Source organism: Ursus arctos, unplaced genomic scaffold (genome assembly GCF_023065955.2).
Source record: "Ursus arctos isolate Adak ecotype North America unplaced genomic scaffold, UrsArc2.0 scaffold_4, whole genome shotgun sequence".
NCBI classification, from domain to species: Eukaryota; Metazoa; Chordata; class Mammalia; order Carnivora; family Ursidae; genus Ursus; species Ursus arctos.
The window spans coordinates 47,833,065-47,848,147 of record NW_026623056.1 but is presented as its reverse complement, the minus strand read 5'-3'; the positions used below and the strand labels follow the sequence as shown (position 1 = coordinate 47,848,147).

At 35.6% G+C, this 15,083-nt stretch overlaps 1 protein-coding gene across 16 annotated transcripts in view; it reads left to right on the top strand.

Moving 5' to 3' along the window:
• The window catches only part of ZPLD1 (zona pellucida like domain containing 1), a 336,172-nt gene that overhangs the window by 225,245 nt on the left and 95,844 nt on the right, over positions 1-15,083 (top strand). For 3 of the 16 annotated variants that reach the window (XM_048214939.2, XM_057306577.1, XM_048214938.2), the window contains exon 4: positions 8,189-8,261. The exons of the other annotated variants lie outside the window; for them this stretch is intronic. The gene's annotated coding sequence lies outside the window, so the exon portion shown is untranslated. The remainder of the gene's footprint in view (positions 1-8,188; positions 8,262-15,083) is intronic. 16 annotated transcript variants of the gene reach the window in all.

Here is a 15,083-nt window from a genome sequence, read left to right as displayed (position 1 = left end):
ACTCATCTCAGAGGTCTGCCTTGACTTATTTTGAGAACCACTGAAGCTCTCTTTATTTTCAGGGACTCAGTTTCCTTTGGGTTTTCTCCTCCCAACTTGCAGGAACACACAGTTCTATCCAATATTCTCAGCTTGGGTAGTATATTCCTCACTGTATCTGTACACACTCTTTCTATGTAGTTGTCAAATCCTTTATATTTACTCACATCTCAATCCTTCAGTCTCTGCTTGCCTAGCTTCTCTACTGGTGAACTCACTGGATCTTACCACTTACAGAGTTCAGATCTATTATTTACCCCATTTCCTCAGATTGCTCAAACTCTGGATGCCATGACTATCTTCCCAGATAGACCATATATTGATTCCTTTATAAGCATGTTGTAATTAGGAAAGAAGTTAAGCTCCATTCTATCTATTCCAGTTTGGCTGAGTCTTTGCTGTGACTCACCTTCCTTATCTTTTGACTGAGGAGACAGTCATTGAACCATTCTTGCTGGGAGACTCATCTGGAACATTTGTCCTTTTTCTGATGACTGGGACTTTCATGTAGCTCTTACATCACAGTTCCCTCTGACAGAGAATAGGTCTGTTACACCTGATTTCCTGAAGCCAGCATCACTTTTTGTGCTTCCATTTATAGTACTGGGCTTCTGTATGGTTGCCATTTCATGTTTTACACTAAAATCCTGCATGATCCCCAAAGATCCTTTTAAGCCTGGAGCCTCACTTCCTTCCTAGGAATGGAGCCCAGCTCTTAATATCCAGCAACCCACCCCGATGCCTACTGTCAATGTGGGGTTTAGAATATCACTACCACCTGGATTTTCTCATTGCTATTTTTCACCTACCTCTTGGCACATGTCATACTCCTTAGAAATTGAAGTTTTGTTAATTACCCAGTTGTGCTCGAGACTGCACGATCCCTTGGCCACTGTGTTATGCCTTCCTAGACTCTGCTATTTTCAAAGCCTGTTTCCATGCCTGTCCAGTTCTGTGGCTTTTATGTCAGGTTCCACTACCACCATTTCTCACTTGACTGTCTTATTGTAAGTAAACAACTATGCCATGCCAATTAGGCCTTAGATATGAGAATATCCTTCTACTTCATATGCTGAAACACTGATCATATTTCATAGCAATTTGAATGTACTACTGATATAGAGACAATCTTTTTTGAAATTTATCACAGAATAGAATCATTGAAAAAGCTCACTTTGCTCTTCCCTACCACTGTTGTTTTGTTCTCTTCTTAGTCCATACATCTATGCTTTCACCAAGTCACCCATCTCTGATAATGCCCACTGTCTGAGTATCAATGGCTACCATTCTCACCAAAGTCAGAGATGTGTAGTTACCTGGTAGGCAAGGCCTTGCACTATTCCTGGAATGAAATTTGATTCAGAAGGATCTTAGGCTTCATTCAAAACAGGAGAACTAGATACTGTGTTTGCTTCCATATCTTGACAGTTGTAGATGAATGGATAAAGATGAATGGATAAAGATGTGTGTGTGTGTGTGTGTGTGTGTGTGTGTGTGTATGAATATCTATGATGGAATATTATTCAGCCATACAAAAGATTTTGGCATTTGTGACAATGTGGATGGACCTAGAAGGTATTTTGTTAAATGAAATAAGTCAGATAGAAAAAGACAAATACATGTGATTTCACTTATATGTAGAATCTAAAAAACAAAACAAATGAATAAATAAAAAGCAGAGTCAGACCTATAAATAAAGAGAACAAACTAATAATTATCAAATGGGAGGGAGGTGGGAGATGAGCAAAATGGGTGAAGGGGACTGAGAGATATAAGCTTCCAGTTATAGAATGGATAAGTCATGAGAATAAAAGGTAAGCATAGGGAATACAGTCAATGGCATTGTAATAGCATTGTTTGGTGACAGGAGGTAGCTACACTTGTGGTGAGCACAGCATAACATGGAGACTCATCAAATCACTATGCCATACACCTGAAACTACTGTAACATTGCATGTCAATTATATTCAAAGAAAACAAACAAAACGAAACAGGTACATAAAATAGAAGAATTGTTCATCTTCCCAAGCGTCATCTCAGACTGTCTTGTTACTAAGCTGTCATTCTTTAAATTCAAGTCCATAGTCTTACATTTTTAGCTGACTAAATTGCTGCATGAGTTGGAGGAAAGATATCCCCCCAAAAAAAGCTTTCGGGAGGAATACAGCAGTCTCCTATTCAAGAAACCCTGAGAATATGCTGGAAGAAGGGATTGGAGTATCAACCTACTGACTACTTCATTCTTTTGTACAAAGAATATTATTTTTACAATTTCAAAAAATTAAGGAAAATTACCTCAGGTGCATGTAGTAGATTGACAAAGTCTTCAATGTGTTTCAATTAAGCCCAAATTGTTATATATACATTATATATACATATATGGTAATTATATTTATTTACCTTATTTATTTATAATATCATATGTAAGTCTCAATATTACAGAAGGATAAAGATAGGAAATTTGTAAACCTGATATTATTGAAATCTGGTACCTGAAATTATAAAAATATATCTTAAGTTGATATAGAAGCAAACTCATATTAGAATTAATATGAAATTAGAAGCTTGATCCTCTGTTCACAATGACTATGCATATATTGCCACCATAATGGGTTCTAAGTCATGGTTGGATTTTCTAAAACTAGCATTTGTGGGACTCACATGTTGATAACATCTAGACTTATCTGCAAATTATGTTCTATTATGAACTATTTCTGTTCTCTGCTACATTATACCTACTACCAGTTATCTTCTAAAAGCACATTCAGGAAAATGCAATCTTAATTAATTTTTGTCTAAATTAGGTGACTATTGAGAAAATGAATAATGAATTAATATATCATATACGTAGCATAATGAATTAAAGTTATAGAGTTTACTAATTTATCAATATATTAGGAGTTATAAAATTAATTGCATAGAATTTGTCAATGTATTGATATATCAGGAGTTGTGAAATTAAAAATATTTAATGGCGGCTACCATTTGTCAAGTGGTTAGCATGTATTAGGTGTTTCATCTGTATGAACTTGGTTCATCCCAGAACCACCCTGTAAGGCAGATAATTATTTTGCAGATGAAGAAACTAAGATTTAGAGAGATTAAAGATCATGGCTAGATCACTGAGATAAGGAGGAAAGGACCAGGGACTTTGCCAGACTTGTATTTTTACATCATTTTTCACATTATTTACATCATCACCTCAAACACTCCAGACAGAGAACCAAGGAATGAGGCTCATGACCACTTAATAACATTGAAGACATCTACACATCACCATTTCAGTATGGAACTATGCACACAAAATCCAATCCTGATTAAGTATTCAGTGAAAGTGATTTACGATTCAATGCCAATATCAAGTAGGTGAAATGAGAGTGTTTGAAGCTACATAAAGGTATGCGGCAGAATAGCCACTGACACTCTACACTAAATCTCCTACAAGTTCAACTCCAGATCAACATGTCAGCTGAGAATAGCACAGTTCACATGGAGCTGCTCTGTTAGAGGCAGTAGGGACTATACCCCTACCAGCAATGGAAGAGAACAGAGTGGGAAGCACAAGAATGGGTCTGTTTGTCAGATCACCACACACCCCACCCCAGGGGAGTCTAAGATAAAGACCAGTAAATGGAGGAAACACAATAACTTCTAATGCCTTCACCATTATCAAGGCCATTAAAGAGATGTAAAAAGCACAACAACTAACCACATTCATAAATAGTAAACTAGCCTTGGAGAAGGCAGTAAGAACTCAGTCTCATAAGTAACTAGACGTACGTTAATTTAATTTTATTGGAAGGAGAAGTAGACAAATATAAAACATTAATCACCATCTCAGGAGTGATTTATTTTGCATATATGCCTGCAGAGAGAAGGAAAGCTGTTTGCTTTTGGTAGTCTTCCAGCTCCTGCTTCCTTCTTGATCATCAGGGGGCTGCATTCATACATCTTCCATATGTCAATAGTAGATTAGCCCTGATGTGGCCATCCTCTGCTTTTGTGTGTGCAGCCAGAATCCACTGACTTTCATGGGCAGATGGTGGTGAGTTTCGTATTTGTGATAAAACTTTATCACAAACAGTACGATGCAAGGACTGTGCCAGATGCTCAAGTTATTATTTCTTCCCTATTGTATGTGGATGTTCCCCTTTCTTATTTTCTTTCCTCCTCCAGCTTTCACGAGATATAATGGACATATAACATTGCATAAGTTTAGGGTGTGCAACATGGTGATTTGATATACATATATATTGTGAGATGTTGACCACAATAAGGTAACTCCACATAGTTACCATTTTTTTTTTGTTGTCATTTGTTTGTGTGGTAAGAACTTTTAAAGTTCTATTTAAGAACTATTTTAAGATCTATTAGCAACTTTTAAATATATAATATAGTATTAATAACTATAGTCACTATGCTATACATTAGATCCCCAAAACTTGTTCATCTTCTAAGTGGAAGTTTGTACCCTTTGACCATCTTCACCCATTTCCCCACCCTCAACCTCCTGCCCCTGGCAAACACCAAATCTAACTTCCGTTTCTATGAATTTGATTTTGTAAGTGTGAGTGTGTGTTTTAGGTTCCACGTACAAGTGAGATCGTATAGCAATTGTCTTTGTCTTACTTTACATAACACTGTTGCAAATGGCACGATTTTCGTCTTTTTTATTGTTGAATAATATTTTGTTATATATATGATTATATATGTAATTCATTTTTATTGTTGAATAATATTTCATTATATAGGATTATATCTCTATCTATATATAAAATTCAAACATTGATGTACACTTAGATTGCTTTCATGTCTTGGCTATTATGAATAATGCTGCAATGAACATGGGGGTGCAGATTTCTTTTTTGAGATAATAATTTCATTTCCTTTGGATATATACCTGGAAGTGGGATTGCTAGATCATATGGTAGTTCTATATTTTATTTTATTTTTTGAGGAACCACCATACTCTTTCCCATAGTGGCTATACCAATTTACATTTCTACCAAGAGAGCACGGGGGTTCCCCTTTCTTCATAACCTTGCCAGCACTTGTTATCTCTTGTCTTTTGATAATTGTCATTCTAACAGATGTGAAGTGATATCTCATTTTGGTAATGTCTTTTCAAGTTCTTTGTGAATGGGCCCCTTTCTAAGAAAATGTGGCTTTCATCAAAAATATGACTTTCTGAATTTACTGAGTGGCATAGATCAGTATGTACATTGTATCCCAATTTAGGGAATCATGTTCCCATTAAGACTGATTGAGAAGTTCATCTAATATATTGATAAAATATAACTTTCATAGTCAGCTTGATTTTTAGTTTACTTGAGTCTCCCTGTGTCACGATTTTTAGAAATAAAACTTTAAAACTTAAAACTAACTCAAGTTACCCAGGAAATAACAATTTTACCTATACAAAGACCACCATGTACCGAGAACCTACTAGCAAAAATCCAACATACCAAACCTGAAACCAAGAAAACAGCTGTGGAGAGAAGGGTAGAGCTGGTGAAATGCCGTTAGTTTGACTTTTTCTTTTACCAGAAAATACCTGACTGCAAAACTTAATCACAGGAAAAAAGATTTTTAAAAGGGCTAATATAAGGTAATTGCCTGTTTTTAGGATTGTTTGGTCATAATTTTCAAAATGACCAACACCAAAATACAATTTCTTGTTGCAGCCTTGCTGAAGCTCACGTTTCTGATAGAAAGTTGTAAATTACATGCATTCTGTAATACATATTTTTAAGCTTGTACAAATGAGAATCTGGTCTCTTAAAATTTGTCAGGAGATTATAACATTTGTAACTATTTTATTACTGCTCAACACTTTGTTGCAACTTTCATTAGGCATGTCCCCGAGGGAATTTCCTCCTAAGAAACTTCAGCAAAGGTTATTCTTACTTTGGTGGGTTCTGTGCTTTGGAAGAGGTCAAAAGTGATTCTGGACTAAACAGAATTATTAGATTGAGGATCAGAATGGAACCATATAATTTATATTGATGGATGTGGTATTTTGTATAGTTTGTAAAATAGCTTTGAAAAAATTTCCATAATTAATTCTAATTAAGGTTTAAGTAACAACATTTATCGGAATAAGTAGTTAGTTCTGAAATATATGAACTTTTTTGAAGGACATTGCTCACTGGGAACTATGTTTCAGTGTGTTTGTTAAAAATTCACTGACTTAAAAAATCATTCAGTTTAGCAGGAGACCAAAAGCTAGGCACTGAACTGAGAGTATCTAATTTTAACTTTCAAACTTCCCTAGCCTAGAATTAGCCCTCTCTTGCTCAAGGATGGAGTCTATATCCTGGATTAATTTATATTACCCTGGAGACAAGTATTAGAAAGCAATATCTTTTGTGCTTATAGTTGCTAAACCCCAACCCAAATTAAAAGTAGTATTATCAGTGTGCCAAAAATGATGCAGGATAGGGAATTACTACATGACAGTAAACTTTATCTTCTATAAAAATGACATAAAACACTTTACTTTCCAGGAAAGGAAGTAAGTTTTATTTTTATTGAAAATAAGCGAGAAAAATATTGCTATTTCCAAAATAAAGGTGGAAATTGAAACACTTTAAAAATACTTTTAAAAATGTCTACCCATTAAAAAATTCTAAAGTGCTTTTTAAAGAGCAATAGAGTTAGAATATCCTAAACCACGCAAATTGAGGGGTAACAACAGCATCAAATAACACATACAAATCAGTATTTGTACAGATAAGCTAATGCCTGCTTTGCAGAAAATTTACAAATGCTTAGATTCTCCACTCAAATGTGTTGGGTTTCTTAAGGAGGATATTTCATGTGACCTCTGGGAACCAGTGCTCTTGGTCACACTGTGGTCCTTGCTGCGGGTGCCCTGTTCAGCTCTGGCTTCTCATGGAGGAGCTCCTGTGGGCTCTCAAGCCAAGATCAATGTCAGGACTTGTATATTGTCTATGGTGCCCGTCATGTCTTAGAGGAATTTGCTGATGCTGATGGTGCTGACACCTTGAACTTTCTCATGGAGATCCAGCCTGGGGGGAATAAGATTTATTTTTTACTCCTCCTTTTAGAATATCCCATTCTAAGACTGGAGTAAGAGCCCAAGGATGGGACCGAAGAGCAATTTGAGAAGATAATTGCAGTGTGCGGCATCACCTCCGTATCCTCTTCTTGGCCCAGTAACCTTGCACCAAAGTTGTGGGCCCCACTCTCTCTTTTCCAAGAATCAGTTACTTTCTGCCCCCAAAAGTGCTTCTCAGTCCCCTACGCAAATGATTTTTGACTGTTAAGTGCCGCCAGTTATCCAGAGCAGACTTGCCCAATCCTATAGTGGGTAAAACTTACCCTGTACACAATAAGAGCACTGATGTAGGGTTTCTGTTAATGAGCTCGCTCTTTACTTACCAGGACTTTATAACATTGAGATTGTTTATTATCTCTTATGACTTTGGCTCTAACCACTTAAGGATACGAGTTAGAAAAATTGTAATAAAAATTATAATAATGCTCATAATAGCAAATTGCTAACATTTATTAAGTCCTACTATCTGCCACACATTGTTCTACAGTGTGTTTTACATTGATTAACTCATTCAATCTCACAATAACCCTCTAAGATAGGTGCAATTATTTCTCCCATATTACTGTGAGGACCCTGGGCATATAGAAGTCAAGTAACTTGCCAGAGATCATACTGACTGGCTTCAGAGCCTCAGCATCTGATGACTCACAAAGTGAAATTTTGCCTTTGTTGCATATTGTCGTCTATTCCTAATTTCAAAAACAATTAAATGGAACTAAGGAATATTTCTCTGACATTCAATAGTAAGCCCCAACAAGGCAAGACTAACCTGTTGTCTCTCTCCACAATATCTCTGGCATCTAGTCTGTGCCTCCTACAAAATGGACAAATGAATGAATAATCTAAAAAACTTGTAATTGTTTTTTCTTATGTGATCCTTTTTTTCCCTTGTCTTTCCAATTTCTATGCTTGTTTTCACTTGCACTAAAGAGTTGCTGAACAGTGTCTGGATTAGAGTAATTCAAAACTCCTCGTCAATAATTTAAATAGCTCTCTGTTGCCTTTAATTGCTTACAGAAGAATGAAGAATTGGGGCTGGTTTGGTTTAAGGGAGTATTTGACTTACAGGATATCCTCAACAGGACTTCTCTGAGATGTATAATGAAGACCATCCTGCAACATGGAGTCCATATTTAGAGAGGTGAGCCCCTGCTTCTGTGAGGCCCTTTACTGTATACCGTTTTATTAATTATTCCTGGCAATAAAAATAATTAAGAAAAGTAATTCCTATGTGGTTCTATGTGCCAAAGCTGACAATACCGATAGACAGATGTAAGTTATGTGTAATGTGTTCTATGTGTTGACTTACAAAACTCTCTAATGAGTAAGTACATCCCTGGCAGCCATGTGAGTATGGGGCTCCTGAATCAAACCACGGCTGTGTGGTAGGGGCTGCATTTTCATTTTGGTCTTTGTAGTTGCTGAAAGCTGATTTGATTGTTAATCCTATAATTTTTCACATGTTCATATATCTGACCATCTTCAACTTCTTGGCTCTGAGATATCATGCTAAAAATATTCATTAAAAGAATAATCAAATAGCATCGTTTCACACATTGCTTTCTTTTAAACTCTTTGAGAGCATCTAGGAATTTAAAACATCCATTCATAAATTATTCTTATGATTGGACCTTGATCAATTCACTTAAACTTCATGTGCCCTCTTCTCCACTTGCAAATGAAAGGATAGTATTGACCCACTTTTCAGAGGAGCCATGGGTGAGCCTTCCTTATAGAGTAATTTAAAAATATATAATTGCTCTGGATGTAGAAAAAACTAATCAGAAATTTAAAAAAATGTTTAAAAACAGCTAGATGAAAAATCTAGAATGCAAACAGGGACTTACTAATGTTGAATAAGGCAGAATAACATTTTGCCCATCAGTTTGACTAGTTTAAGTAGAGTCTATTTAATTACAAAATCTATTTAATCAGTGACAGAATCATTTCATTTTAGTGAGTGTCTAATTGTAGGGGAGCTCCGCAGCACAATGATGACCTCCTTCTGTTATGCTCGGCTCAAGACCACCTTTAATGAAATGTGACAATGGAGCGGCTCCCTTGACTAAAACACTTTAATAAATAAATAAGTAGCTAGATGAATTTGCCAGCTAGGAGGGGAAGGGAACAAATGGAGCTGTAAGCCCTATAAGAATAGTTTTATCATTTTAAAAACTTTTATGGATTATTTAAAATGTGCTTCTCTAATTACAATAGCTTATAATGTTTCATTTTGTTAAATAGCATTTGCTTTATCATTATCATAGTTAGCAAGTTGCTCTAGTATCTACCTTACAGTATCTTTCTAGTAATGTGAAAGTAATTGAACCTGTGTGAATGTGTTTTCCTCTTCAGTCCCTAGAAAGAGACTATTATAGAACCTGGAGAAGTTTCATTTGTAGCAAATTTATATTTCATAGTCCTTTACCAATTTACATTTCAGGCTTATTTACTAACAGTTTAATTTTACACTTTCACCCATCCTAATTGCCCTCTCACAGAATTTAAAAATCACATTCAGTTTTGGCAGGATAGCAATAGAGAGGTAAATTTTCCAATTTTTGCTCTTTTTGGTAGCATTAGTAGAGAAAATTCAAAAAGATTTCAGTATTCTCATATGCCAAAATTTGGGGGAAACCTCTGATATTACCTCACCCTCTAGTCCTCCATCTCTGATTTCAGAAGGCATAAATTGGGGGACCCTCACCCTCTTTCTTGCTTTGCATGGTCCCCTGGACCTAATGTCCATTTATCCTTTCCTAGGTTGATTTGAGAGTGAACAAAAATGTCATTGTAGCATGTATCAAGCAGAGACTCAGAACCAGTTATGTGAATGTTTTGTTTTTCCTGTACTTTGTCTTTGGTTATGTATTTTTTTGGTGTGTGCATATGACAGTGTGGGAGGGTGTGTAGGAGGGAGAGAGAGAGGAAAAAAAAGAAGAGAGAGAGAGAGAGTGCATTTGTCTACTCTAGTAACACCATAATCGCAAACAAGTAAAATATCCTTCATTAATTTTCTGATAGTAAATGTAGGAAAATGGTGTTGTGGTACTGTGGAAAGAATATGGGATTTGCAGTAAGAAACATCTGGCATTTGGGGCGCCTGGGTGGCTCAGTCGGTTAAGTGTCTGCCTTCAGCTCAGGTCATGATCCCTGGGTCCTAGGATCGAGCCCCACATCAGACTCCCCACGCAGTGGGGAGCCTATTCTTCCCTTTCCCACTCCCCCTGCTTGTGTTCTCTCTCTAGCTGTCTCTCTCTATGTCAAATAGATAAATCAAATCTTAAAAAAAAAAAAAAAAAATCCAAGTTTAAATTCCAGCTCTGGATTTACAGATAATCAGCTTTTATTTGCTTTTCAAAGTCATTAAACCCATCTGAATCTGTTTTCTCATCCATAAAATGGGAATAATAATACAAACCTCATAGGGTTACTGTATTAAGTAAAGTATGGAATATTTCGTTTTCAACAAATGTGTGTTCTCATCTACTCCTTAGTAGGGTAAATCAATTACACTAAACAAATGCCTACTGTCATTTACTGTGACTAATTGTAGTATTTAGTGTTCAGATTCTTGGTGGACGAGGAGTCAAGATAAACACTGTAGGTTATATGATTGCCAGTATTGGAGAAAAGAAAATAAGCCTCACCAACTTTTTTTCTGTACTAATGTTTTTAATATGAAATATTAATTACCTCTACTCTTATTCTCTATCTCAGATTTCATTAAAATTTTAATTCAAAGTTAATTACAAACTCGATAGAGAAGAGGGAATGTCATCGAAGAGTAGGTGGGTATTTCTCTGCTATAGATATGGCCACCTCTTTCTTTTCTTTTCTTTTCTTTTTTTTTTTTTTTTTAAGAAATTAACTTCTATTGTTTTAAGCCACTAACATTTGAGGTTTATTTGTTACTGTAGTACAATCTAGCCTAGTATGACTCATATAAGAAAGAAGAGGTTACTCACATTCTGACCTTGGTAGACATTCTGGAATATTGGTTTTGCCACTTGCCGCCGTAAGAGTGACGTACTGTAAAGGGGTCAAGAGCCTGGACTTCCGGTTTCTGCTTGGCCTAGGAGTCCCATCTATCCAGCATCCGGTTATAAAATACGTTAGTAGATTTCCTTAATTTTACTTGCTCATCTACCCTTTCCGCGTTATATGCTTCATCTCCCATATAAGATCTGTTAGCACAGAAGCCTGTGTGTGAAGCTATGTACCTGAGAGATGCAAACCGCAAATGGATATGGCTTTCCAGTCTTTCTGAGGATTTTGCCCTTTCGTGACCTGTTCATGGGCCCAAGAGCAGAGGGCTCTGAAATTGAGTGTCTGGTTTTAAATCCTGCTCTGTCACTTACTAGCTATGCAGTCTTGGACGTGTTACTCAATCTTGTTAAGCCTCGATTTCCTCACCTGAAAATGTGAGTACTTCTCACGAGGGTGTTTTGTGCATTAAATGAGATAATGCACACAGAGCTCAAAAAATAATAATCAGTATTAGTTTTGGTGTTATCATTACATTTCACCAACAGGATAGTCTTTTTTTTTTTTTTAAAGATTTTATTTTTATTTATTTGACAGAGATAGAGACAGCGAGCGAGAGAGGGAACACAAGCAGGGGGAGTGGGAGAGGAAGAAGCAGGATCATAGTGGAGGAGCCTGACATGGGGCTCGATCCTGTAACACCGGGATCACGCCCTGAGCCGAAGGCAGACGCTTAACGACTGCGCTACCCAGGCGCCCCTAGACTTTTGATTTTTTAAAGCACTCATCAATTGGTACTACAGTGACTTTTAGTATAAAGGAAAGGTGTGATGTTTCTAAATTCCTGACACATATTAATCTTTGGGATTTGCCAATGAGAAATGGAATTCTTGGGAAATCTACAAATCATAAATGATCCTTAAAATATTTCCAGCATTCTTCATTGTATTTATGGATATATAAACAAATTATTATAAATACAAATGAAATAAGTTTAAATTTAGTAGCATTTGTAAAGCACTGTAGCCTATAGTACATATTCAAACACGGGTAAACACCAGTGAAGAACACTGGATTGTATTCAAATAAGGTAACATTCTGAATCCAGCAAATTGACCATCACTCATTATACAGCATCATGTGCCAAAATTGCCAATGTAAGGATTTATTTTACTTCCTAAACTTGCTATTCCTTAGGACATCACTCATAGGATTTGTTTAAATTATATTATGCACATAAATTTATTAATATTTATTTGCAAGCACATGAATTTATTAATATTTACAAACTCACTGTTAGTAGCCAGCAGGGCTATGAAAACACACTTAGGACATGGTGATAGCCATGAACAATAAGGCTAGAGTAGATCAGGAACTCCTCTCCTCCTGTTCCTGTTTGGTTCTCAAAAATGTCAACCTCAGCTTTTGAGTGTCCTGTCAATGTTTCCTGCTCCCGCTTGCCACTTGAGTAGTAGATTCTTTTGAATCAGTTGTGTTTCTACACCGATTGTTACATTTTGATTCTTTCAAGACAATTATCATAATTTTTCCTTTTTTCTCCGTTTCTCAACTGATTTTTCTCCTGATTCCAAAGAAACATATAAGTTACCCCAGAAATATTGGGAAGTAATTCCTTATGAAAACACTAAAAAATAGCCTCTCTTTTTAGGACAGAGGTTCTCAATCTTGGTGACACTTGAAATTACTTGGATGCTATTTTTAAAAACCTGCACATGGGACCCCAGGGAGTTAATAAGGTATATATTTTTTAAATGCAGGCAATTCTGTTGTGTAGCCAAGTTTGAGAACTTCCCCCTCAGGAACTACCCAAAGGGTTATTCCCCATTCTATGATTCTATGAATCCACTTCTAAGTATTTCTCATTATTTCATTGTAGGTGAATTTATTTTTGTATTCTCTGAAATAGTTTGTAAAATTCTTAAGGGAAGATATATTTATTGTTAGAAACTTATTTTTAATCAGCAATTTCAGACCCTAAGAGGTTGTGTCTTCCTAGATATTTTAAAATTGTGTTGGATAAAATTATGTCTAAAAAATAGTGTGTTGGTTTCAAAGGCACACGCTAGCCTTCCGAAGTAAATGGGTACAAGACAGATAAATTGAAATATTTAAGAGGTTAATATATTAAATGTCAGTACCTTTATTATTACATTTTGGCAGTTACAGGTATTGAATCAATCTTATATTTTTTAGTTGTTATGCACACAATTACATAAAAATAAAGTTATGTGACAAACTGAGGCTTGTTGGTGGGGAGAGGGGTAGAAGGACATTAAGGAGGGCATGTGATAGAATGAGTCCTGGCTGTTATATGTAACTGATGAATCACTGAACTCTACCACTGAAACTAATAATATACTATATGTTAATTAATTGAATTTAAATAAAAGATAATAAAATTTAAAATAGAATTATTTATAATGAAAATAAGACCTACCTGCTCCAGTCTCCCTCTCCAGAAGTATCCATTTTAAATTCTTTCAGCTGCTTATCCCAGTTGTCATCTTAGGATTTCTAAATAATATGATTATGTTGTTATTTCTTGATGAATTATTTCTTGACATCTTCTATTTATTTTCTGCCATGATAGCAGGGATTTAATCCACTCTACCCCATCATTTCCTCCATCCTTTCATTAAATTACATTATTATTATTTTTCAATCCTCTACTGGCTATTTTTCTAATTTTAATTTATATATTTGCATCATTTTTCTTGTACATTGACTGCAGCTGTATCTCTTGACTCCACACTTTATAAGATGAGGATTTTAGTACACGGCCCTTCTCTTCCACTCTCCCTCATCTTCCAACTTCTGTCATTTTTACTTTTACAAAACCAGGGTTGACGAAAACATATTCCATTTTATAACATACATATTTTCTATATTTTGCCTGTAGATTAGTTTTAAATTTTGAAAGCTGATATGCATTTTCACATTATTCTGACCATATGAGAATAGTAAATTGAAAAGCCCATCAGGCTTTTGTACATTGAAATGCCCTGATCCCATTTCTTCACTATTTTGTATCCTGCCATTATTTTTAAAATATTGTTTATATTATATATTCTTTCTTGACCCCATTTCATGGAGACAACGATCCTTAATCACTAGCTGGTTTTCCTGCTCTAACAGTCTAGACTGGTTCTTGATTCAAAGCTATAACTGGGACTTCCTTCTAGGTTGAGTCATTTTCTCTCACATTTGGAAAGCATTGGTGTACCACTCTCTGGCATCTAGTATTGATGATAAGTCTTCTGCTTGTCATTTTTCCTCATTTAGAGGTAAAGTTTGATCCCCTCCTCCAGAAGGTTTTTGAATTTATGTTTGGCACTCCAAAATTTCACAATGAAGTGTCTAGATATAGGGTTTTTCCATTCATTATGTTGAGCCCTTAGTCTACTGTTTCAATCCTGAGATTGATGTCCTTCAATTCTGATAAATTCTCACTCATTTCCCCTTTGATGATTTTCTTATCTCTGTCCACTTTGGTCATATCATCTGATATCTAGTTGGTTAGATATTGGACCTTTTGGATGATACACTGATATAATCTCTATATCTTTTATGTCTTCTCTCATTTTCTGTCTCCTTTTTTAGTTTTTTGGGAATATTTTACGATTTTTATCTCTCAACAACAGATATTGTTGGAGTTCCCCCTCCTACCACAATATGTCTATCTGCCATCTATCATCTTTATTTTCATGTATACTCATTTATTTCTGAGGACATTATTTCCATTATTTTAATGTTCTCTTCGACTCTCTAAATTATGTCCAATTCCTCTGGAGTAACATTTTTTCTGTTGAACATCAGTTTCACGTGGCAGACTTGCCTCAAAGATCTCATTATACTTTGCTGCCAATTCATATTTTAAAAGAAAACAATATAAAGCACATCAGAGTTCATTTGGGGCTTTTGATAAGTTTACATTAGAGCAACTGGGCAGACCTGT